Genomic DNA, 16242 nt, shown 5'->3' with positions numbered 1-16242 from the left:
CCTGGCTGCGGGATGTTTGGGTTTTGGATAGGTTCTGCTTGTGTAAACTTACATGTAATAATCAAAATACATTTCAAAATCTAGACTGCTGCCTGAATTACCGCAGGAACTCAAATACTGAATGGTGCAGCTTTCCTCCCTGTCCCTACATCTGTAGGTTGTATTTACTCTCAAGTCCTTCCAGTCGGCTGCCCAGGAGGTGTGAATGGAAGTCAGCAACCACCTGTGTTAATGGGCCAGGATGTGACCTGCAGCAGCTACATCACCACCAAGTATTTTAGTGTATTCGGCCTTGGTTAAATTCATGAGTGGGGCACGTGCGTGTCCTGCCTGCTCAGCCCACCCAGCTATCACCTCAGCTACGCCTGCTGAGGTGGGGGTGAGATGGATGGAGGAAAGCACTGCTTTAGCTGTCACGGCCAGATCGGACCATGCCTGCACATCACTGAGCTGCGTGTGCATGTTCAACAAAGCTCACTGAGCAGTATTGCACAAAAAAAGACTGAGTTCTCCATTCCCACCCCTCATGCACAGCCAGCTGCTTGCACAACCAAGCTGGTGCAGGACACCCTAGTCCTGTCTTTGTGCACTGGGCAGCTTTTTTTTTTTCTTTTACTTTAATAATAAGCTCTGTAGAAAATGTTTGAGCAACCTGTTAGTGGGGGCTGTAAATGACGCAAGCATTTAGGAGTGCTGGGAAAAGTGTTTTCCCACTATTGTTTGAAGCAGGGGGCTGATGACAACAGAGAGGTGTGAGAGTCATGCTCATCCACTCTTTTGGTGCTCAAATGCCATCATGGTCCAAAAAGAAACAAGCCAGAAACCCCCTTCTGAGCTCACTGCAGCTCTCAGCTCTACATATGAGGACTTGCTGTTGTCTCCCCTCAGTCACTGCATTTTCCCCATCAGTTTCAGTTTGGCTTTGTTTAAGATCCAGCACAAGACATTAGTTTTGTTCCTGTTTTTCTCTACTATCACGCTGGGCTTTACTTACAAGGGCGTTACAGTATTGTTTGCTTTCCAGTTTTGGAAGGTGTGCGGAGGTAACCCCAGCTGAAATGGAGGAACTGAAAGGTGTGAGGCCACAAGTATGTCATTTGACATCCTGCCTCAACCCACGCAAGCAGAGAAATAAAGACAAGTCTGCTCCTTTTCCCCACATACACCTACTTTGAGAACATAGACCCATTAAATCCGAGCCAGACAGATATCAGTTCTTTAATTAAGCTTGTCCTTTTAAATGCCTCCGGAAAATTATTATAAGAAATACCATACGATTGCCCAAGGATAAACGAGATACGCTTTTAAACACCCTTTATTACTAACATTGCATAAGCATTCCAACAATCAAATCTAACAGTTTGTTATCATAGTTGCAATCCCTTTGGATTAGCAGCAGCAAGATGAATAGCATGTCATATCTGTTCTCAGCAAATAGCTGCCTGCCTTTGTAAACAAAACTGTCAAGACCAATTCTCCATACACATCTGCAAATTATATCCATTAGTTATGTGTCTTTCAGCATATTTAGTATGCTGCCAGAGGAATGGTACCCTCACACTACTTTTTAAAGTCATTACATTGTCAAGGAACAAGTACCTTGGGAACTATGGCTTTAATTCACTAATATCTCCTACAGACCCCTAATGAAAAACATCCTTATCATCTAGTTTACAAACACGCAAACCAATCACTCCAAGAGTGATTGCATGATTACTCCAATGAACAAGAATCATGCAAACTTACAGTAAGTGATTATACACTTATTTTAGTCTTAAACCTAGGACTAGGTGGTAAGAAACTTTCCACCTGATCCAAAGTACAGAGCCTTTTGTCCTCATCCCAGCACTAGCTTTTTACTTACTGACTGGTCAGGAAGAATTCGCTTCAATTCCTTGCCTCAGTTTAACTGTATGCAATATGATAATATAAATTACTTCACAGAGAAGAAGGGTAAATTAGTTGCTGTGTGCCCTGTGCTCTAAGAACATAGAGTGAAATATGAGCTTAATAATGTAATTTCAGGCCCCCCCTTTGGCATTTCACAGTATTTTGAATTTTATTGAATCTGCATAACACATGCAGAGGACAAAATCAAGAGTCACCGGCTTTTTTAAAAGTAAGAATTCCCTTTTTATGATTTATATATGGCAAAACCCGTGTCTGTAACTCTTTATAAATTATATTAAATATCTTAAAATACTGATATATAAAGTGCTGTGATTTTGTTGATTACAGTTTAAAAAGTAGGCTCATTTCTTGTATACAAACATCTATCATGCTAATTTTGACATTTTGTGTTAACGATATGTAATAAAGTAATGTCATTTCACCAGAGAGTTCTAATTAGTTGCTAGTAACACAATATAGTCTTGTATAATTACAATTTTTGTGTGTGAGGAGAACTGCCTTGTTCTCATTACTGGGACTAAAACCACAGAGCATCACATTTCTCGTTATTGTACCAGAGGAATGTAGGAACACACTCATGACCGCATTAGGGAATGGCGCATAATAACAGAATCAGTAACAGATAGAAAATGTGATGGCGCTAAACTGCGATGCAAAATTTATCCATGGAAAAGCCCCCACCCTACTGATGCGTTCCCATCGCCCTGCAGCTCTCTGGTTGTTACTCAGCTCTCAAACACCAGGGCAGGCGTTTCTTCAGCTAATCAAGCCAGCATGGGAATGATGCTGTCGGGGAAGGCTGGATCAGAAAGGCAGATGAGAAAAACCTAGCAGTTCCTATAAAACACGGTAAACACTAGAGAGTCAGTACGGGAGTCATTCATTGCCCGTTGCATGGCTTTCTCCTTTAATTACCAAGAGCTAGAAAATTCAAGATCGAGAGAGATGGGTCCATGTTGCCAAGTGTGACTGAGTACGACTCAAGCCAGCTGAGCTGAGGTGTGGATGTCAGAGTGAATACAACCAGAAGCTGTGAGTTCTGGTTTCTGGGTGTTACTGTTATTAAAGCAGATCCATTTTTATTTCAGGTGTTGTGTGAGGTGCAGAACTAGCTCACAAACACATGTGGAGAGAAAAAAAAAAAAAAAAAAGGACAGAGCAACACACTTCTCAAGAACTAAAAATGGTTTGGATTTGTAAAACATTAATCCGAATAGTGGTGTTTGTTTTTCTGAAAGAAGGCTTGCTATAGCTGTTTCTAAAGATGTATTTACTTATTCTTTCTCAGAAAAGAGGGTCAGCTTTACAAGGATTTTGTGAACAGATAAGGAAAAAGAAGGAATATTAAAAGATGAGTGGGAAGTGAGTAGAAATGAATAATTTGTTATTTAAACAACTAAGATATATCAAAATAAAGATAAATTAATAGCGGTGTTTATTTCATGGTATCTATTCTATTTGTACAATTTTCTGAGTAAGAGGACTGACCGGTTATACCGAAGTACTTTGCAATCAAAGTAGCACACTTGATGTGACAAGCAAAAATCTTAATGAAAGGCTGAGGTATAAGGTTAACACATGAAACCTTGTATTGCCTTTATAGCTATGTGCATTTTTTTTTTCCTTTCCATTAAAGCACTCTGTTGAAGGAACAGGTGCCACTTTCTCAAGAACTTAGTCTGTGAGAATTGCAGCCCTCAACCAGCTCTTTCCTCTTTCCCACTTTTTTTTTTTCCCAGTCTACATGAAGAGGGGTCCAGAAGGCCAATGGTTTTAAGTTGCGTGAGAGGTTTCACTTCCCCTTGGCTTTCAGCTGGCAGCAACACTCTCACAGCCTCTCTGCGTCCCAGCTGGCGCACAATCCTACCAGGCTGCAGGGTGAGTCACATTAATGTCCCTCTACGGTGAGGCTATCAGAGAGAGGTTATTTACAGCAGTTTTGCGGAATATGAAACTACCCCACCTTCCACAGCTTGCTTTTTCTTCCTCACTTGGTTTCTCCATGAGGAACAGCACAACAAGCAGCACAACATGGCCTTATTCATTGTCTAACACCAAATATGCAATGCCACCCTGGTACTCACCTGCAGCTTTCCTCCACTGGAGCTACAGCTGCATTCCAGGCACTGCTTCCCCCCAAACCCTGCTTTCAAGAGTCCACCAAATACCTTGGCAAGGATAGATTAGAAAAAAAACCCCAAAATCTATCTCTCAACCCATGTTACTGCATTGGAGCTCCTCAGAAGGAGCTCACCGCCCTCCCGGAGTTATCAGCTCTTGCTGCTTATAGTTACGTGGCTCACACTTATATAGTGCGTGTGGGTAGTGACTGTGTCCCTTTCCCTGCTGGCTAATCCGAGAGCTTCATTTGACAGCTCATACATGAAAAGATTTTGTTATTTTTTGAAACGTAGTGGTAGAGGTTTTATACTTTGGGCCAGAGCGTAGTGGAGGCTCTTTGGGGACGAGTGCATTGGAAGTGACAAGCAATGAATAACTGACATCAGGCATAAGTAATATTTGTAGTCTGACTTTGGTATGTTATTCTTAAAAAAAATCCAGTCTGTAAATACAGTCTACATTTGTTAGCTTGAAAGGAAGGAAAGAGGATGAGGGCAAATACAGAAGAGAGAAATCAATAATAAAAAAATGCCCCAAAAAGACAAAGAAGTAAGCTAATAAAGAGAAAAGGAGAATAGGAGTATTAAAAGAGAGACTATAGACATACAAAAGGATCAAAACTGATATAAAATTGCAAAAAAGGCAGCAGGAATATTGAAAATTAAAGGATTCACAACATAACATATCAGGAAAAAAAAACCTAAGAAGAAAGTGTTTGTAAACTTACAACCAATAATGACTCCAGTACCTTATGAAATAAGGACTTGCTTTTCTAAAACAATGTGTGTTGAAGTTCCATTTATGGTGGGACAATCTAGTTTGCAAGTTGAAAAGAAATCTGCGAAGGTACTTAAAATATACAGCAGGAGTGGGTGGGGCGGTGGGTATGTGTAGTTTAGAAGCAATTTGGATGGTGACGAAGTCATGCTGTAATATAAATATTATGTTTAACCCCCTTAGGAACAATGCAGTTATTTCAGCAAGAGGAGAGTTATGCAAGGGAAGCCATTTGAATGAACTCGTGAGGCTCTTTCAGCAACTCCAGTGAAGCTGATGACTGTATTTTCATTCAGACGTTTTGCTTTTCCTTATTATCTGTTGACTAAAATGGTGATGAGAGCAACAAGCCGAAAGGTGGTATGCACTTATACTGTATTCTTTATTCACACATTGACCATTATTTTCTTTGAAAGCAGAGGCAGGTATAATCTAGCAGGGAACAAATCAAGTCACTGAAATATTATCTGAAAGGAAATATTTTACATCAGAAAACCGGAAGAAAGAGAGATGAAGGGCTTCCAGGATAGATGAAGCAGAGTATCAGCTACCACGTGGTGTTCTCATTATCACCCTCAAACCTCATTTTACATAGAAGAGTTGTCACATGACACTTCATGTCAGCACACTTTGTCAACATACTGAACATAATAACAGGAAAAGTGTGCAAGTCAGCATGTTTAAATATCATAAATCATGAAAGAGACACATTGTCTATCCATGAGGGAAAAAAAATACAAGATTTTAATATTGTATTACAGAAGTGGAGCATCAACTGCCTCCTTTCTGATACTTGGCTGTTCTGAGGACTTAATTGCAACAGAAAAGCCATACATTAAGTTTTTAGGAAGGAATGGAGCCAAGGCTGGGTACGATGGTGTAGGGACCACATTGGGCACCACTTCCAGAGCAGCTGCAAGTGCTGAACAGCATCCGAATGGTCATGTTTCCACAGCTGTGAACGGAGATGCTGCCTTTGAAAACAGGCTTTCTGCACTTCTGTTCCTGGAATTGAATAAATATTTGTTCTTTCCTCATTTCACAAGGCCTCTATAAAATGATATGATAAAATGTGTAAATAGAAGGGAGCTCTTGGCTATGAGACACTACACACAGCTAGACACTTAGTACCTTTATTATATGATAGATTAACTAGGGGAGTACTATATTGCTTAGTTAATTACTTTGTGCATAAAGAAACTATTTATTCTTTAAATAAATTTATTTAAGTTTTTAATTGTTATTCTTTCTTTTCCAGAATTCCTGGGATTACTCCTATGGTAATTCCCAGTTTTTTAAGTGGGAGATGTTTTATTAAAGGCACTATACACTGGAATATATCCTACTTTACTCATCAACCATTTTTCACTAGCGACAAGGAAATTTTCTGTGTACAAAATGATGGGAACTGTTGGAGCATGTGAAGAAAGTTTGGCTTCTTGTGTTTTACACCCTGTTGCAAAAGCCCAAATACAATACACAGCTGCACCAAAACCACTGTGCAATATTTAGTGGCATATCATTACAGATTATACATGGAACTTTGCTTACAATCATAATTCCCAATATTACAGTGTTTATTACACATACAAAGCACAACCTGAGTGCAGAACAACATCCCTTTTCAGGGATGCCTCGATATTAATTTATCTTTAGTTCATGCATTCAGCGATAGTCTTCAACTACTGCCCAAGCATTTCCCTGAATTTTGACCAAGTATATGTAATATTCATAATCTATTAAAAAATATGGACAGAACACCGTTAGCCTTTTGGCAATTAGTTGTTTCTTACTAATGCTTCAGATTTAAATTTAATCATATATTCAAGAGGTACATTCAACTTGAAATAGGTTCAGTGCTACACTATGGAAAGTTTCTTCAGAGATATGCCAAATAGTTAAGAATTCTGCATACAGCTAATTTCAAGGAGAGAGATAAACAAATATTCTTGCCTATTAAAGTTTCTGACTTTTGTTTATTATATGCCTTAGTATGTTATGCTCTACCTTGCTTAGCATTACAAAGCTGTTATTAATATGTTTTATTCATAAAAGAAAGTGACAAAAATACATTGCTAATCCTCTTGACTGCGTAATAAATTATTACTTGTCTGCTGTACTATAATATCTATATTCAATAATTCAGAAGCAAACTTGGGTCCTTAGGTAGTAAAAGTCTCCACAGAAAACAACTGTTCTTTGGCAAAAAGGGATCTCAAATCTTTCTAAAATCCCTAGCACCATGAAAAAATTGGGGTATTTCACATGTGAGCTTTGCACAGACCAAGCTGTTCCCTTCACACTCTGTGCGTTGCTGTGCCGCTGGGTCATCACACCAGCAGGGAATAGCTTGGTTTTGTACCCACAAAATGAAGAATGTGAGGAATAACGAGTTCTGTCCTTTACCTTTTCATTAAATTTGAAGTTGATTCGTAGCAACATCTACTTTGTTTCACTGGAAAGAATTTCAATATACCAGGCAGGAAACATTGGTACAACTGTCGAGTGTATTGCATTTGGCGGAGTGTTGAGAAGCATGAAGCATATAATATTAGTTGGATAATAAGCAGGTCCCAAACATTTGTTGGTACTTTAATAATTCCTTTCCCCAAGCAAAAAGGAATTAACATTCCAATATTATAGTGTTTCATGTCTTTATGTGGCTGCCTTGACACCCTATTAAAACAAAACAAAACGAAACTACCATCAAGATAAGGGTCTTAGTTACAAAGCGCAGGTCCAGACTTCATTGTGAACCAGATGCAGCTCCTGGTTATAATCACAGGTCTCTTGCCAGTCAGAAGACAGAGAAGCAGCTAGAAGTCATAAAACTTTTGGAAAAAAAAAAAATGTCCAAAACCTTTTTATTTCTGTAACGTTACTATAAGACTAAATAGATTTCAAAGAAAAGACACAGATCGCATTTTTTGATCTTTTATAGTATTGACGTATTTTTTTAAATTTGTATGAATTTATCTCTTATAACTACTGGCAGCCATATATTTTCAGCCTTTTACCATGCTCAGGCAGCCAGAGCAGTGCGCTGGATACAGGACTGCATCTCCCAGCCAGCCAGAGAGCTGGCCAGGGGGAAACAAACAAATATTAAAGAATCAGAGAGCTCATACTGTACTTACTCTTCGTTCGGAGACACTGGATTTTAGTTGCTTTAGTCAAACCAGAGGCAGACATCCCAATAATGAAAGGATTTACAAGTGTCAAATGTGTTTCTGCTTCAGTGCTGTGGGGGAGCCCAGTCCTCGAGGGATTTCTTGCCCCCCCGTGTCTGTGCTGTGGGTGCCGTGCAGGGGCAGCCTGCTCGACAGGGACAGGGGACAGGGTGAAATTGGTCCTGTAGCACCAGTTAAGAAGAATAAAAATATTGAAATCAACAATAGAATATGGAGATGCAAATGCTGCCATGGCAAGAAGTCCTGCAGGGAAATAGGACCCTTTCTTACCTTTATCATTAATATGTGTCTGTCTATTTCCACAGGTGGATTGAGTTTGTCTGAGAGAGAGGATGTGTCCTTGCCAGCTATGGATGCCCGGTGTATCATTGGCTTACTACTACCCCACAAAAAAATACCAGCAATCCGTGAACATTAGTCTGGATTCACAGAGGTTTTCTGACAACAGAATACCTTCTGCTTTCATAAGTGGGTCTTCTACTCCTTTCAGAGGACAGGGTCTTTTTAGCAATATCTGTCTGCTCTAAAGACTTCTTGTTTCAGCTTACCAGGTGGAGTCCTGAACACCGTCTCTGGGATTTTTGACCATGAAACCACTATGAGACCAGATGTCACACATCCCAAAAGGCTTCTAGTTGAAATCAATGGGATTTTACAGGTCCACAAATATTTGATCAGTGCCAGAGTGATCAGCATCTTACGGAAGTGAATTCTGAGTATATTAATTTTTCCTCTTTCTGTATTCTAGAACAGAATACTGTACTGACTTCAGTACTGTAGCTAACACCTTTCCTTCTGTTCCATGACACCTTTTAGGCTGTCCAATTTTTTTGAGTACATTCACCAAAAAAACCCCAGTCTTAATATAGATTAAAAAAAATATGACCTATTTTTTATTTTATTATTTCTTTTTCTCCTTATTGTATTGTAAACATGGAGTATATTAAACTTGAAGTATGCTTTGCTCATGATACAAGATGTTAAAAACACAGTCCGAAGCCAGAACCACTCATCTCTAAATCACTGTCCCACATTATGCTACAAATTGCTCCTGTTAATAAGAAAACTTATATTATAAACAACTACTCTCCTAGGCCTCAGGTGGCTTTATGTGAAAACATCTATTCCCTCTATGTATTCTCTCAACCTTCTTGCCAGATGGTAATCTTGACATTTTGAAGGGCTGCTTCTTGAAAACTTCAAAGTATTTTGCACAATTGGGTCTATAAGGTTTGCTGACTTTAAATAATTCATATTTCTAATATTAAGTCTTTGCCATTACACGTAACACTAGGTGGAAGAGTGATGGAAACTGTCTCTGCCTTAATTAAGTTAAATCATAAAAAGGTGCTAAATGCAAAACTGATTGAAACAAAATGTTTTTGATTGAAAGGAAATCTCATTTGATTTTTAGACAGGCTAGTACTTTTTCTGTGTTATTTTTTACTCCCCAGTCTCACTTGACCAAAAAGAGCTATAGAGTATATTTGCCTGCACAATGAATCCAGGGCTACCTTGGGGTATCACCTGAGTTTTTATTGAAGGAAGGAAGGAAAAGAACGACAATCTCTAGGAACACAGTTAATCAGATATAAACCAACTCTGCCTTCAAGGGAGTCACATTCTGAAGTTACCAGCAAGATTTCTATTCTACAAAGATTTGCAGGACAAACTTTAGGCATTCTGTGTTTAATCCAATGCAGCATTTGGATATTATTTGGGTATAACACTTTTGACCTCTTTACTCTTGTCCTCTAGAAACACTATAGATACTGTCATAGAATAAAAGAATCATAGAACAGTTTTGGGTTGGAAGAGACCTTCACAGCTCATCTAGTCCAACCCCCCTGCAATGAGCAGGGACATCTTCAACTAGATCAGGTTGCTCGGAGCCCCGTCCAGCCTGGCCTTGAATATCTTCAGGGATGGGGCATCTACCACCTCTCTGGGCAACCTGGGCCAGTGTTTCACCACTCTCACTGTAAAAAAATTTGTTCCTCATGTCTAGCCTGAATCTCCACTCTTTTAGTTTAAAACCATTAGCCCTTGTCCTATTGTAACAGGCCCTGCTAAAAAGACTGTCCCCATCTTTCTCATAGGCTACTTTTAAGTAAACTTTGAGTTCCTTTTTTGTTTTCTTAAGAGAGTCTCCTGTTAGGACAACCTCTAAGGGGCTTCCCGCATTCCCCAGCAGCAGAGCACATCTGTGCTGGCAGATGTGTGTCCTCCAGCATCAGCTTGCACCAGTCCTTTGCAATTCCTGCCGTGGTCAAACAAAGTGACACTACGAAGCCAACTACTGGCCCCGCCTGAAACCTTATCACTATGGCAGCCCACAACAAAGGAAAATAATGAAAGGAAAAAAAAAAAAAAGTTTTCAGCCTTCATTCCTCTGTGAAGCAATTGGGAAGGTTATACCTATGGTTAAAGCATAAGACAGCACCGAAACAGCCCCCTCTTCATCCTGAAAAATTGCAATTGTACTATGAAAAATCAGGGAATGAAGAAAGCACTCCTTTCTGTATCTTTTCTTCATGAAATTGTAAGTAATGATCTGTATAACAGCAGTAACTATAGTCATCATTTATTATCTTTCAGAGCTTGAAGAAATATTTTTTCAGGATCTGCCACATGAGCCCAAGTCTCACTGACTTGCTGGTGCTTAAGATATTTTTGAAAATGAGACAGCATAATAGATTCTCTATTTGGGGAGGGTATGAGTCTAAGTAACTTGACAACTTCTGAAAATTTTACCATGAAATAAAAAATACATATTTATGAGATTAATTCATTTCTCATAACATGCCATAATTCTCCTGGGAAAGTATAAGAAATCTGAATTCCAGAATGTTGTAATCAGCAGAAACTGCAATTATTTTAGAGCTAAATAAATTCTTTGTATATATGCCTGCTTCCAGCATAATATGTAGTATAGCTGGTTTGTAAGTAAACAAAAGTGATGCACGTATGTATGATGATTCATATCTACAGCTAGATTAAAAGATAATACCATAAATTAAATATGGTAATAATACAGAAAAATATTTGCTAACAGGAATTATTTTTTCTCATTTATGGAGTGAGTGTATTGTATATTGATTATCATTAACCATTCACTGTTAGATAATGTAAAATACCCCAAGAATAATCAGCTAATCAAAACAAAACCATACTTGCACGTTTCATTGGAAGTTTCTGTTTCAACAGACCAGCTCTGGGAGTTAATGAATATACTCTCTTTTTATCTGAAACATTAATGTGATACTTGTTTTAGAAGTATTTGGGGGTAAATAACTCCATAATAATAAAGCTGTTACCAAGAGGCCTGGAGAAACCTAGACCAATTTGGCTTGGAGAAACAGATAATCAGTATCTTAGCACATTCTTTCTAATGTGTCCCTCGTGCTCTTCCCTGAGAGCAGGAAATCAGTGAGCGGAGAATAAATCTCCATTCTGATTGTTTACAGAGCATAATGAGGGCCTCAAGCAAAGAAATGCATCATTTGCTTTATACCTGCGGCTGAACTGCAACGCATCCCATTAAATACCTGCCAAATGCCATTTGAGATGTGTAACAAAAAGCCGTCATTTTACATGAACACAGCCTTATCTTTCAGAGGGTATAATTCTTTGGAGGAAAGTTTAAAACAGTCCATCCTGAAGACAGTTTCTGGTTGTTTCAGGTTTTACAGCAATGGCCTCTCCTTTCAGTTCTGTCATTTTCTTCCTCATTCTTCTGTGTTACTCATTCTGAGTAACAACTGATCCAGAAGTAATTTGCTGCCTTTATTTCTCTCAGCTCCACCTTTTCCCCAATCCTGCTTCTTCTCTTCCTTTTTCTCCACTATGGGCCTCATTCTGGAGAGGGAGAACTGAGATTTTGACAGCATCCCGCTCACTCCCACCCCATCAAAAATGTGCTTCCTTTGCTTTCAGTTGTGATCACTCAATAGCTATATTTTCCAAGAGGAAGCCTCTCTGGGGGCTTCAGTGGCTCCCTGGGCACCTCCAGATTCCCACTCTGTCTTGCTCACCACTCCTTGCCTGCAGCCTGGCTTATTCTCATTCTCTTTGTCACCTCAGTCTTCTGACCTCCAAATCCAAACCCCTTTTTTTCCCTCTGAGCATGTTGCCTCTGCATCTACTTGTCGTGTCCACTCCTTTCTGTTGGATCTCCCATTGCTTCTCAAAATCCAGCAGCTCTACAACGGAGCTTCTTGTACTTCTTCCCTCCCCTGTTGCTCTGGCACCAGTTTTCTCTGCAACTCTGAAGTTCGGTATTAGCCTTGATCTTTTTCACTTCATTTTCATCCACGTGTTGAGACTTCCACTAAAACTTTTTGCTATACTGGAACACGCAACATAACAACCCTTTTTGATAGGTACATGATAAAAAAAATCTGACAGTGATTGTCTCATAACTGGCATTAACCACTTCCTATTACTTTCCTTAACTGGCCTTTCTTTAACTTATACAATGTATGCAGTTTCAAATAAACTTTGTTCAACACTCATGTTCACTCACCAGAATCCCCATATATCTTCCTCATAAAATTCATGCTTCCTTATTCTCATTTTTAAGACTCTTTGAAGCTTTTATCTGACGATATCTCTTCTGTGGTCTCTCTACTCTCCTCATCTCTCTCTAGATATTGCTAAGATTTCCCTTCATCCCTCTTTTCCCTCATAATCTTCTCCCCTCTCCAAGCAAGTTTATTTTTCCTTCCTTTTTTGTTAACTTACTCTTTTGACCTCAATCCTCTAAAAATATTTAAAAAAATATATTGGAATCAACTATTAAGAACAACATCAGAACACAAAAACAGTCAGATGTATGCCTTTGACTTCCATCTGATATTAACAGCTAAAAAGGAGAGGAAGAAAGTTATTCCTTACATTTCAAACAAGAAGAAAATACATTTCTGTTTGTCTATTGTTGTACGATGTACCACAAAGGATTTCTGTGAGTGGTATTACCTATATTAAATTCACTAGAGTTGAGCCCCATCAGTGAGACTTTAATTTCTCTGTTGCAACAATAATTTTCTTAAAGTTTTGATCCAGCAAAGTACTTAAGCATATGCTTTTGCTCAGACTTGTGAGTGACCTCACTGTAGATACCAGAATTGCACACCTCATATACTTGCAATTAAGCACACGAATAATTATTCCACTGAATTTGTGCTTTAAGCTAGCTTTGTGGTTTATTACATTCATTTTGCATTGAGGACATAAAAGAAATCATTTTAAGAAACCTATATTTTGCAAGATGCTGAATTTAAGCAGATATTTCAGTTTTAAAAATATTTTTAGCTGAGACATTAACTATTTTTTTCCAGATAGAGTCATTAGTCTGCTGACTTTCATGGAAGCTCTCAGAAAAAATAAAGAGCTTGTTAAAAAAATGTGCAATCCCCTTATACTAACACCTGAGGATGAAAATGATGGCAATTCCTTCTCTACCTCATATAAAGAATGCTTTACCATAATGACACATTTTAAAGTTTATTCCTGTTAATGAATACTGACTTCCTCAGAAATAAAAATATGGATAAATTTATATGGAAATGCGAAAACATGCCATAAAGTATTTATTGCTGAAAAAAAGCCTCAGTGCTCTTTCCCAGGCACTACTCAAAGTTATTATAGCATTAGTAATGGTGCAAATACTGAAAAGCCTAATTGCTTTGTGTCTGGAGTCAAACCAAAAAGGCCCAAATGCATGTAGAAAAAGAGACAAAAAGACATAATATTTATCTGGTACTAAAAAATGGATATATCCTTAAAATATCAGGCAGCATAGGAGGAGTACTTGGAATATTGAGTAGAATTTATATACACATAATAAATTTTAAGCTTACAAAGGAGAATTTTTTTTTCTTTATAGATAAAAGCAACTTTTTCACTCTTTTAAACATTTACAAGTTAGGATATCCAATATTAACGAATAAAGCTTCACAATTTGGCTGTGATGAGAAATACTTACCACTTCCTCAGGGAAGGGAAGTTTCATGACTTGATCATACGGTAACTGTTCAACAAACCCACAGAGGAGCCATGAATGTAGCTTAAACAGCTTGGCTCAGACTCTTGGATTTTAACCAGTTTTTTCTTAGCAGAAATTCCCTGGTTTTGGGTATCTGCCTTCAAAAAATGCCGCCTTTACATATCTTTGCTATTCCTTCCAGATATCCTTTTCCAGAAATTACTTCATTAAAACCTCAGAAGCTCTCACTGTTTCAAAATATATATGACACTGAGACAATAGCTTTCAAGGTCACTTCCCAGAACCTTTTCTATCGATCAGCATTAAAACCAAGTTTCCATAAGATGTCTGGCTGAGTGGATGCCTGTTAGATTATTGCTAGCAGCTCCTGAGGGTTTAACCTGTTTTATGGAACAGCACATGTATAAATGTAGATCTTTTTCCTCCAGGTATCCCATTCCTGCAATTAAATGTTGTATAACATACAGGCCGGGAGCAAACCAGGGGATTTTCTCACGCGGTGCTCTGTGGAAGAGGAGCACAAAAAGCTGAGCTCTGCAATGCCCTAAGCGTGCTGGCCGGGAGTCAGCACAGCTCAATGCAGCCAAGATGGTCCCTTTGATCAATGGGATCAGAGGTTCAGCATCTTCGCTGATCAGGCCACTGCTAGGCTTTCAGCAGGGAATTTTGGATTTAGGTTCTCATTTTTAAGCATCCTGATGGGTGCTTGCTGCCAGGTAAGGAGGAGCTTGAATCTAGTGTTAAGGTGCTCACTTCTTACACATGTGGGGAGAGGTGCTGGTGTGTGTCTTCTGCCCTGTGCAGGGGCAGGTGTTGCAGGGTGGCGCTCTGAGATCAGCCTCCTGTGAGTGGGCTCCTTGGCCAAATCCCACCTACCTAGAGATGTGCTTCTCCCAAATCAGTTACGAAACCATTTTCCATCTAGCTGTGGTGATGGATGATGTGCTTCTTGGAATTTCAGAATTTTAGTTGTGAGAAGACGGTTCTGTGGTGCCACTGTAGTCAGGCTCTGGGGAGGCTGATGTTTCCGAAGAGGAGCCTCTGTGCTGGTTTTGGCTGGGATGTAGTTAATTTTCTTCATAGTAGTTAGTATGGACTATGTTTTGGATTTGCGCTGAAAACAATGTTGATAACACAGGGATGTTTTCGTTACTGCAGAGCGGTGCCTACACGGAGTCAAGGTCTTTTCTGTGTCTCACCCCACGCCACCAGTGAGTGGGCTGGGGGTGCATAAGAAGTTGGGAGGGAACACAGCTGGAACAGCTGACCCCAACTGACCAAAGGGATATTCCACACCATATGACATCATGCGCAGCATATAAAGCTGGGGGAAGAAGAAGAAAGGGGGAGAAGTTTGGAGTGATGGTGTTTGCCTTCCCAAGTAGCCATTACACATGATGGAGCCCGGCTTTCCTGGAGATGGGCGAACACCTGCCTGCCCATGAGAAGTAATGAATGAATTCCTTGTTTTGCTTTGCTTGTGTACATGGCTTTTGCTTTGCCTATTAAACTGTCTTTGTCTTAACCCATGAGTTTTCTCACTTTTGCTCTTCTGATTCTCTCCCCATCCTACTGGGGGAAAGTGAGTGGCTGTGTGGTGTTTAGTTGCCAGCTGTGGTGAAACCACGACAGCCGAGTAGGATTTCAAAGATCTTGTCTGTTTCTATCACACAGGGAAAAATCTGCCATGTGGTTCATTTTCCAGCACAAGGGTTAAAGGCTGCCGACCCTATTTTCTGGGCCATGGCCTTGGTTCCATCCTATATGCATGCAAGCAACACTCATGCTCACACATCTCACTTAATTAAGAACTGAGTCATTCCCTCCTACATTCAAGCCCATGTTCCCAACAGCTGCTACACAATATCTTCTGTAGCTTTTCATTTTTTATTTTTTTTTTAATTTTCTTGTCTATGCTATGGATTTAGTGTTAAATCCTGGTCACAGTCCTCCAAAATCCTGACGTTCCCAGTTTCTACTGTCAGGGCATCAATATCTGTTCTTCCTGTTGTCAGTTCTGTGGCCGTTGCTCTTATAAAGATGTTTTTGAGAGTTTTGAGAGATTCGATTCCTTTAGGCAAAGACACCAGCATCAGTCTGGTTCCCATGGCTACCAACTCCTCAATCTCTCCTCAAGCCAGTGTATTCAGCTGCTCTCATTCAAAAAAAACCCAGGAAAATAAAAATCATTCCCTTATCTTTGGACACTGCAAGTTGAGTTTCAACTTCCTTCTG

This window comes from Caloenas nicobarica, chromosome 2 (assembly GCF_036013445.1).
Source record: "Caloenas nicobarica isolate bCalNic1 chromosome 2, bCalNic1.hap1, whole genome shotgun sequence".
In the NCBI taxonomy this organism is placed as follows: domain Eukaryota; kingdom Metazoa; phylum Chordata; class Aves; order Columbiformes; family Columbidae; genus Caloenas; species Caloenas nicobarica.
Note: the sequence above shows the minus strand (reverse complement) of the source record.